The sequence below is a fragment of the Prosopis cineraria genome, unplaced genomic scaffold, assembly GCF_029017545.1.
Source record: "Prosopis cineraria cultivar Desert tree isolate PC_DT_omini unplaced genomic scaffold, ASM2901754v1 PC5, whole genome shotgun sequence".
Classification (NCBI taxonomy): domain Eukaryota; kingdom Viridiplantae; phylum Streptophyta; class Magnoliopsida; order Fabales; family Fabaceae; genus Prosopis; species Prosopis cineraria.
Window position 1 is genome coordinate 23,052,755 of NW_026555336.1, and position 8,973 is coordinate 23,061,727.

Genomic DNA, 8,973 nt, shown 5'->3' on the forward strand with positions numbered 1-8,973 from the left:
TAGGTTAAGTGTTTGATCTCATGATTCAAAGTGTATATAAGGTATTCAATTTCACTTAAAATTCCTTAAGATAAACCCTGCTATAAATTTGTAACTTTTCTACATATCTACCACTAAATTAGCACTTGCAATCAAGAATCTAGTGGACTTTATTAAGTTGTAATGAGGGTAATGAAAGGATGTCTAAGAAATGCATGTATGAAAAATAGGGTCAGCATCAAGAAAATGTTATGATCAATATATATCCCCCTAATATGCAAAGCATAACCTATTTCAATTAAGTGGACACCTTAACATTATGAGGATGGAGAGAAATGACAAGAAATCATGAAATAAATAGAAGTAGATGAGCTAGGGAACTTTATTCTTTTCTTTCTTTTCTTTTTCACCTTCTTTTCTTCTTCTTTTTGTTTCCTTTTCTAGCAACTTTGTTGCTTTCATTTTCATAATATTTTTTCAATCTTTTTTTGCTTTTCTTTTTCTTTTGTTTTCTTTTGGTTGGCCCTTACTCTTTGAGAACAATGGAATATAAATAGTAATGAATAGAAAAATGATACAAGGCATCCACTCACTTGACCTAGGACATGCAATGTATATTAAAAAGATCTAAAAGTGTAACATGCATCCCTTTGAAAAATATGGTAAATATTTATTTTTGAAAGAATCAAACCAAAAGCTCAAAGTGGCTAACAAAGGATAATCAATAAAAATGGGGTCGGCTATTTGGCTCAAGGTTATTTTCTATGAATGCCATCTTTCATCTCCTATCAAGAAAATGCAAAACATGTGGTCTCAATTAAGAAGTGAAACAAATTCTAGAGGGTAATAACACTAAGGAATTAATCACACATGAGTGTTTGGCTTCTTCTATAAAAAGGTAATGTGCCACTCTAATCCATTAATTTAAGGTAAAAGAATTTTCACTTCACACCTATTCAATCCTAAAAATTACCACATCTCAAGTATCAAAATATCCATTCAAAGAGCTAAGTCATTAGGTAACCTCAAACAAAACAAAACAAACACAAAAATATTTCTAATTTTTTTAGAATTTTGTTTTCAAAACAAAGAAAAAAATGTTTATCTCTCTTTCCCACATTTAAATCATGCATTGTCTTCAATGTATGCATACACTAATGATGAGACAAGGTAAGATTAATATGGATGCATGCATAACAAAAGTGTGATGCAGTATTTTTTTAAAAAAACAAAACAAACAACTAAAAAGAAATAAATAAAACAAAGCAGTTAAATTCTACTCCTACTAGGTTCATCTCCACACTTTAACTATACCAATCATTAAATATATCAATCAAAGTAAGGTAAAAGCTCAAGATTAGAGAGATACAACCTTATCATAGTGGCTCAAAAAAGGTGGTGGAATCTCTAATGATGAAATTTAGATCCTTCCATAAGCATCGATTTGGAAATTTCTCCTTTAAAGCCATCTGGAGGCTTAGGCTTAATTGGAAAAGGTCTTAAAATATAAGCAAAAAAGCATAGATCTTGCATAAAAGGAAAATCAAACAACTCAATCCATGAATTGAAATCAAGTGGTGAATGAATAAATGCACCATGAATGAAATGAAATGAATTAATAAAGTTCAAAGCAATCAACTCCCTTTCTTTATCTAGTTCAAGATCACATAAAATGATCTCCTTTAATGAGTCAAGAACAAGCTCTTCATTTGTGTGAGAAAAATTTTGAAATTTAAAAGCTTGAACTCGTTGAGTTCCTTATTGAATAGTCTCGGCCTCATTCACCTCAATAACAAATCCATCAAGGCCATAATTATTCTCAATGACATCCTCTTGAACACCTACAAAAGCAATAAAAGAACCTTCCTCAAGCATGTTTTGGTCTAAAGAAAAGAATTCAAGTGAGAGGAAAAAGTTCCTTGACAAATCATGCATAAATTGTCAACATCACAAGTACAAAAAAGCATAGAAGAGAAACTATCACCAAAAGTATCATCAAAAGCAAAGGAAGAATTATGCAAATCAACCTCCTTGACTTCTTGTGCTATCTTCATTTCTTTATTCAAGTCCTCACTACTTTTCATGGTCTCCTTAAAATGCTAAGAGAATACACGGCCTTAGGGGTTTCAAGAGAAAAATTTTCCTCCAATAGCTTAAAAACCTCATGGACATCAAGCTCGAGTGGAGAAAATTTTCTAAGATTGGCCTCTTAAGTGTGTGTACCTACATCACAAGAAACATTACCCTTCTCATGCCCATTAAGTTCAAGCATAGTAGCCATTTTATCATTGTCACATAATTCATGAGAAAGGGTACCATTCAAGCATGCATTAACATATAAGCAATTTTGGCACACAAAAGTATCAATGCAAGAGCAAGGGACATAAGTGGCAGCAAGTATAGATTTGTGATTAAGTGAAGGAAATGCATAGTATTCAATAGCCTCATCAAGGAAAGTGTCAATGGAATTCACATCAATAGGGAATAATCCTCAAAAGGCCTTTTCATTACCTCATAGATATTGAAATTGATTTAATCATTCCCACATTTTAAAATTAAAGTACCCTTATCCATGTCAATTAAAGTATAGGCTGTTCTCATAAAGGGTCTACCAAGAATCAAAACATCATCCCCTTCCCCCCTAGACTTATCTAGCGCATAGAAGTCAACCAAGAATAGCAAGTCTTTTACATAAACAATCAAATCCTCAACAATACCAAATGATTTTCTTAAAGTCTTATCTGCTAATTGGCATATCATTGGGGTCTTATGCATGCAATCAAGCTTCAAAGAAGTGTAAATGGACAAAGACATGACATTAATGGCCGCCCCAAGATCAATCAAAGCACTAGAAAACATGGTATTTCTTATTTTGCAAGGAATGGTAAAAGAACCGAGATGTTCACACTTGATGGGTAATTGAGGTTTCACTATTGCACTAATAAAAGAGGGTAATTGAACCCTAGCATTAAGTGTAACTTTTCCTTGTTAGTGCAACAATTCTTGAGAAATTTTGCATACTTTGGAAATTTTTTTACAACATCAAGAAGAGGAATATTCACATGAATTTTATTAAAGAAATCAATTACCTCTTTGTCATGAATTCCTTTTAGTTGATGCTTGATCACTTGAGCTTGATGAAAAGGAAGTTTCCTCACAATTTCTTGCTCTTTCTTGGCTTCATCTTCCTTTTTCTCCTCTTGCACCAATTCTGAAATTTTTAATTTTCCATTTCCTTGGCATTTTTTAGAGGTTTCTCCATCTCAATCTCCTCAATATACTCCTCCTCCTCATCCCTCCATAATTGAGAATTAGTAGCACTAGAAGAAGCTTGTAAAGACAAGTGATTATGCAAGGAATTATCATACAATGCCACAACCTTTCCCTCTTTTCTTCCTTTCTCAACATTTTCACCTACTTCCTTACCACTTCTCAAAGTAATAGCATTATAGGTGCTTTGGGGTTAGCAACCGTGTTGCTTGGAAGTGTAGGTGCTTCTGCATTAGATGAATTAACATGGTTAGAAAACATGCTCATTTGGGAAGTTAAAGCTTCAACTTTGTTGTTCAAATTATCATAAGCTCCTCTAAACATGTTATTCATCTCTATCATTTGCTTAGCTAGAAATTGTACCTCATTAGAAGTACTAGAAGAAGGAGATTCTGTAACATCTGAAAACTTCAAATCTAGAATAAATTGATTAATTAAGGGATAAATTAGTTAAAAAAATGATCAATTAATTTAATTATATTTTTAGGTTGCTAATTAGCTTTTTGGATTATATTTGGCTCTAAATTGAGTTAGTTTGGAAGTTGGATCAAATTGGGTGACATCGGGGGGAGCAAAAATGACATTTTACTTACTATATCATGAGCTGTGGCTTGTGTGGCGTGTGTTGCAGCGCACGGCACAACACAGACAGCATAAAAAATGAAGATCATCAGAAAAGGGTAGTTTTGTGCGGGAAAGACTTAGGACACGAAGGGGAAGGCTTTAGACACTATTAGGGTATCAATTTGGAGGATTTTAAAGCTAAATTGAGACTTCAAACTCTTGAGTAAGCTTCCAACCCTTCTCCTCTACCTTTTCATCTCATTTTGCATGGAATTTAGAAGTGGGAGAATTTGCTCTGAATGGATTAAGCTATGAGTCTATGTTTTAAAGATTTTAATTGATTCTAAAGGTTTGATATAAGTTTCTTAACCTAGGATAAGTAGTAATATGAAGTTACTTTATTGTTTGGTAAAAGTTGGATCAAGCCCTAACTTGAGTAGGAGGTTTTGAAGTGAGACAGATTTAGATATTAAATGTTATATTGTGATAGAGTTAGAAGGAGGCTTAAGGGAGATGTGTGGACAAAGTGTAATCTTGACAAGCCTCTTTGTTGAGAATATGAGTGAGAAGTAGGAGAATTGGACTGTTATTGATAGCTAATAGTACTTGTGTTAATTGAAAATTAACATATAGTACTTCTTGATGTAGATTTTAGTATGGAAAAACTTGCCTTGACACAAGAGGAGATTTAGTACCACAAGTAACCCTTTTTATTAATAAAGGGTTGAGGTAACTAGATAATTTACATTATTTATTACCTTGTATAAGTTATTCTCAAATTGTTCTTCGATGATTTGTTATGTATATGTATAAATTTTGTAAAAGTTAACTATTTTAGAAAATGAGTGGAGTATTGATTTATGAAATTTCATATTTTTGAAGTTAGTAGTAAGATTTATTATATTTGCTTAGAAAGTGATTTATGCATGGTCAAGTGGAGATATGTAGTGAATATGACATGTTAGAGGGTGGGAGGTCACCCTAGTAGAGTTAGTAGAGATTAAGTTCATATGACAGTGTTAGCACCTTGGGACACCAGGTGCAGCTCATATTTCTCCTTAATGCCCGAAAAAGGGTGTAGTGTTGAAGACTTAGTCTTCTTAGTACCCAAAAAGATGTAGAGTTGGGGACTATACTCCTTAGCATTTGTAGGATACGGTGTTAGAGTAATGACACCCCAATTACTTGTAATAGGGGGAACCTATAGTCTTGAAGTGGTTTAGGACACCTTAGTCGGGTAGTCCTACCATGGATGGTGAGCTTAAGGACCATATATGAGGTTTGGTTCTGTGAAATAGCCTACCAATTCAGTCAGGTGATAGAACACATTTGTTACCCACTTTTATTTGTCAATTAGAAACTTTTTTATTAATGATTTATCACCTTAAAGTGCACACATTACATTAGATTTGGAATTTTGCCTAAGTTTCTAGGTTTAGTGTACTAGGGGCGTTTTGGTCCAAAGAATGAAATTTTGAGAAAATGTACAAGAAAAATTGAAAAAGTACATTTTATGTCCAATTGATGAGTGGTGAAATTATATTTTTAAAATTTATTTTACTTTGGGAGTAATTAAATAAAAAGTCAACACTTTCTAAAATGTCTCAATTTGACCTAATTTTCGGTTTGCTTTTGTGTGAAAATTCTTATATAATTTTGTACAACCTAGAAATTAGTTAATTTAATAAGTTCTCCCTTTTAATTATGAATTTAATTCTAGACATGAATTATATTTTATTATATCACATGCTATTTAATTGAATTATGTGATTTATGTGATATAGGTGGCATGTGACTTGTGCATCAATTTGGCAATTGAGGTCAAAACTCCTTGAGGACAATGGCTGATCATTTGCACGTGAATTATGATTATTTTGAGGGATTAAATCAGCATAAATGATGTGGATGACACATGAGAAATTAGGCACACGTTGGAATCATCTACAAACCAATAGGAGGGTGCCATGTTGCAAGTGTGACAAGGCTCCCATTTTCTTTTTATTTTCTTTTTTCATTTTTTAATTGAGTATTCAGCTGAAGGGAAACACTAGGAGCACGCCATTTTGAGACCTAGATGAGATTCATTCACCCATGCACTCATCTTCCATATTTTCTCTCTTTTGTTCATCTTGTTCTTCATTTTTCTCTTCCTTCTCTCTACACATACAGCCACGTCCAGCCACCTTTTATTTCACTTTTTACTATCAAATCCACTCAATTCTTCCACCATTCTCCTCTCCTCTCATGGCCAACCCTACCCCTTCCAATTAGAAGGAGATTTGAAGCTCAATTCATCAAGATTCATGGAGCATGTCTCGGCCTCTTTGTGTTCTTGGAGGAGCAAGGAGTTCTTGATATTTTCTAGCTAGATTCTCTATGGAATCCTAGGGGAGGGTTGATGGAAGAAGAGTTTTAAAGTCTTCACTTGGCTAAGCTCAACTATTTCTTCATCTTGTTTCAATTTCATTAGAATACTATGATTATTGTTGATTCTAGTTCAATTTGACTTTAGTTTCGTAGTTGTTTGTAATTTGTAATGTTAAAATAAGATTGTTTACTTGAATTTCATGCTCTTGTTGCTGCTTGAATTTTTGACCTCCTCATGCATTTACATTGTAATATGTGATTTCAATTGGAGAATGTCTTGTATTAGCCTAGCATGTAATTGTATGGCGAATACTTGATGAGTTGCTTGAGTTTTCATAGTTTTGAGCTTAGGTACAGCTTTGAGCAGTGGCAATTAGAAATGAATTTTAACTAAACACTTGATTAATTTTAGAGCTAAGCTAGTAAGGTTATCTAGGGGGCTTGTAATAGCACTTAGGGAATTGAATTAGTGAAGCTAGGATGCTTGAAAAAGTTGTCTTAAGTAAATACATTTTTCATCCAAGGAAGGAGAGTTAAGTGAGTTGCCATAATTAATTAAAGGGCTAGGAATCTTCCATTAGCAACACCCTAGGGTTTCTACTTAAATTGGGAAGCCACTTCATTCATAATTAGGTTTAGTTTGCTAGTTTAATTCACTAGATAATTAGGTTAGCAATTAGTTAATCAACTTCAAACTTTGGGTGATTTATTTCACTAGATAACTTTAAATTAGACTTAAAATCATTCCTTGGGAGATGACCTAGGGTTGGCCCTATATTGCATTAGGGTTAGCTTTAGTTTAATTTTAAAGACAAGTGATAATCACTATCATCAGGAGTATTGAAGGATCAGATGATTAGTGATCATGCATTTTATTGTAGCGAATTGTATATATTGTGTTTGTTATGCATGTTTTAAAGCTTGTCTATAACTTAGCATGTTAATCAATATTGTAGATTATCTTAGTTATTGAGATTTTTATCTCATCCTATGATTATTATTTTGCAGGTCCTACCGCTGAGTTTGAGCAAGGGAAGGAATCAGGCAAGGATTAGTAGATTTGCTACATTATAGATAGTAATTCTTGATTTTGTTTGAGTGGTGTACATAAACTTAGTGATATGATATTTATTATATATTGCCAACTAGGAATGCATGTCATTTTGATTAGTTGCACTTGTATTATACTATGTTATGTTGTATTTTAGCCCAATATTGTATATGATGTGAATATGTGATAATTTTTATGGTGATGGGCTAAAATACTAATACAAGTACAAGAAATGTTTTATATATGTGGTGATAATGTATATGTGGTGTATTATATGGTAATAGAGGCCAAATGGTGTATGTGGTATTGATTTTGTATTTTGGCCATATTAGGTGAAATGGGCATTAAGTTTCCAAATTTGTGTTTGGTATGTTTTTGTATGTTTAAATTCCTAATTAGGTGTATTTTAGTCCATTGGATTTGGTTCAAGCCTTAAAATGGATTAATGGTATAAGTTTTGAGTTTTAGGTACTAGGATGCTTGAAAATCGCTTTAAAAATTGACTTTTGCATTCAAGTATCTAAAATTCTCATATAGTGTCAAATCATAATGAAACTTATACCATTAGTTAGTTTATTAAATAAGCTTCACGTGGGCGCTTGAATCACTCTAATCGGACGTCGAATGCAAAAATGGCGTGCGTGCAAAGTTCATCCCGAAAAGCTATCATGATAGCATTTGCCATCATGACAGGGACACGTGTATCGCAGCGCATTGTGCACAAGCCATGGCGTATGATACAGCAGCCAAATTGTTCTCTCTGTGCCACATGCCGTGGCACATTGATCACGAGCCGCAGTGCATGTACCAAATTACTCAAAAATGACATTTTTAGCCCTGTTTTCAAGTGTTTTGCTTCCCAAAACTATTTCATGCTTCCAATATCTTTATAAATTATTAAGTTTGAGCTCAAACTACTTATTTGAAGGGTTTTTATGGGATCATAAATATTTCAAAATTATTCATAAAAGATTATTAGTTTTAACCCTTCTATATTTAATATGAGCTTAGAAGAAATCCTTGCTCCTAATTATCATTGTTTGTTGTGAGTTTATGGTGAATGTTGGTAATGTCAAGGCAGACATTATAGATTCAATGGAAATTTTCCTATTGGAGTTGGAGTTAGAATTGAAGTTGGAGTTGAAAGAATTACCTCTTTGTTGATAAGAATTAGAATTAACACCTTGAAATTAAGGTTGAAAGTCACAACCTTGAGCATTAGGGAATGGTCCCCTTAGTTGACTCTCTTGCAAAGCTCCACTTGAGTTGGCATGGGAAAGATTGGAATGATTCCTCCAAGAAGTTATAAGTGTTCTAAAAGTTCCCTTGGTTGCCTTGGTTCCCTCTCCTATTGAACATAGCATTAACTTGAAATGCTCAAACTTAATAGGGCAATTAGACTCAACATGCATGGAAGAATCACAAAAAGTGCATATGTAAGGAACTAGAGCTTGAGAAGAAGCACTTACAATACTCACATTTTGAATTTGGCTCAATTAAGGAGCCAACATCTTACCAATCTTCAAGACCAAAATATCCAATGATTGTCATCTAATATGGTTGAAATAAAATTCACCTTCCTATCTCTTGTGCCATATTGATCACTATCGGTTGCCATCTTTTCTATCTACTTCCAAGCCTTGATAGGTGTTAAATCAATTAAAGCTCCCCTACTAGTAACATTTATGAAAACTTTATCTTTTTCACAAAGTTCTTTATAAAAACATTGTACAAGGTTCTCA